General features: G+C 34.6%; 1 non-coding gene across 1 annotated transcript; it reads right to left on the bottom strand.

Moving 5' to 3' along the window:
- Positions 1 to 274: 274 nt before the first annotated feature.
- Trnad-auc (transfer RNA aspartic acid (anticodon AUC)) lies at positions 275 to 346 on the bottom strand. Its single transcript has one exon. It is a non-coding gene; the product is annotated as a tRNA-Asp (tRNA).
- Between the last annotated feature and the right edge of the window lie 1,751 nt (positions 347 to 2,097).

The raw sequence follows: 2,097 nt of genomic DNA, 5'->3' as shown, positions 1-2,097 counted from the left end.
AGAGTCGCTATCCAATCGAGTTTGAACAATACCATGAAAGCCCCAGTGGTCTAATGGTTAGGACAACTGCATATCAATTAATTAAATTTCAGTATATCACCGGGCGGTTTAGAATTAATGTTCTTTGCCTGATGTGTTTATATATATATATATATATATATATAAACAAATCAGGCAAAGAACAATAATTCTAAACCGCCCGGTGATATACTGAAATTTAATTAATTAATTTGAAACGATAAAGATGAGGAAATCTGTGAGAATGAGAAAAAGTCGCCCCAACCGAGACTCGAACTCGGACCGCCTGCTTGATATGCAGATGTCCTAACCATTAGACCACTGGGGCTTTCATGGTATTGTTCGAACTCGATTGGATAGCGACTCTTTAACATTCTCGACGTGGTACGGCGGAACCTATGTTTTATTTTATTTATTTTTATTTTTTGAAACATATAAAAACTTAGATAAGCGAGTTTGCATTTTGTAAATACTAATTTAAAACGATTTGGATTAACACATATATATATATATATATATATATATTAATCCAAATCGTTTTAAATTAATATTTACAAAATGCAAACTCGCTTATCTCAGTTTTTATATGTTTCAAAAAATAAAAATAAATAAAATAAAACATATTGTTTAAAACCGTTGTGAAACTTTATTGGCCAGAGGCCTGAATGGTTATTAAAGTCATAATGAAAATAACAATAGCAAAATATGTTCAATATCTTTTTTTTGTCGTATCCTATGTTAATGTCTTTCGCATTCTCTAAACAGGACATCTTGGTGAACAGTCTCGGCTAACAATACTGCAAAAAGGTTGATAAAACGACGTGCTAATACATGTTGTCTTCGGACTAGGGCAGTGACTTGCAAAGCAACTGTACTTGAGGATGGAGAATACACTACATACCATACAATCAAATAATATTTCTCTTTTGTAGGACGTGGGAAAGTGGGAACTGTTTGTTGGGATGTCAAGAGAAAAGCTATGGAATAGCCATTTGAGTCTGCTGCAGAGATTGTAGACAGGGTTATGCGAGATGATATTGGTGTGGGACAAGTTGAACTACATCCGACCTTACCAAAGCCATCATGTTTAGCTAGGCAGGCAAACCAGAAAAGAAAACTATCCAGACCTCGACATCCACCAAACCTCGACTTCGTTCTTCACGAACAAAATATCGGCAATGTGTTTTGCGAGAGGGTGTTGTGATTGATGGTGGCAGTCATATATTGCTAGCAACTGACAGAATGGTAGAATTGCTTGGTCCAGAGTCTGGTAAGTATTCTCATTGCCCTATGTTGTTCCTTCCATCTTATCGTTTTCTTATTTTCAGATGGTGCACCTAATTCACACTTTACACTTTCAGATATACATGCAGAAGGCATCCAGATATTATTTCTAAAGAGCTTTAAAAAATTAAGAATGTTGTAATAATTATGTTTATTCTCTTTTTAGGTATTTGGATGGCACATTTAAATTAGTTAAAGCTCCGTTTTACCAGCTATTAGCATGCATGGTTTTGTGAGGTGTGATGAATCCATGAAGTAGGTGCTGATGTTGTTTGCCATTACACGGCTGTGTTACAGTCTATTCTGCGCATCGTGCCTGTTGCCAACGTTGTCAAAATGGTAGCGGATTTTGAGGCAGTCGATGTGGCAGTCCTTGCGTGAGGTTCTCCCGAACATCGACATAACTGGGTGCTTATTTCATTACACACAGGTAGTGTTCAAATTTTGGTTATTTCAACATTTCCTTTACTGTTTATAACTGTGCTACATGAAAAAGTAAACGCTGGAATAAAAATATGTCATAACAAGAATTATTTCATATGCATTTTTCGTATATGTCCCTATTATTAACTATGGTGCATTTTGTTGTAATAATTATTAATTGCTGATTGCTTGCCATATAATACATGGTAATATCAAGTTAAAATTTCTGGGTTTTTTTTCTCTTGTCACATCCCTATTCTATAATGAGTCTACTCTTTTTTCTAACATACAAAAACCAAATCTTAAATTGATAATTGATTTTCGGAAGAATAATTACATGAAAATCGAAAATGATAAATTTGGATTGTGTCT

Source organism: Antedon bifida, chromosome 3 (genome assembly GCF_963402885.1).
Source record: "Antedon bifida chromosome 3, ecAntBifi1.1, whole genome shotgun sequence".
In the NCBI taxonomy this organism is placed as follows: Eukaryota; Metazoa; Echinodermata; class Crinoidea; order Comatulida; family Antedonidae; genus Antedon; species Antedon bifida.
This window is presented reverse-complemented; position numbering and strand designations above follow the sequence as displayed.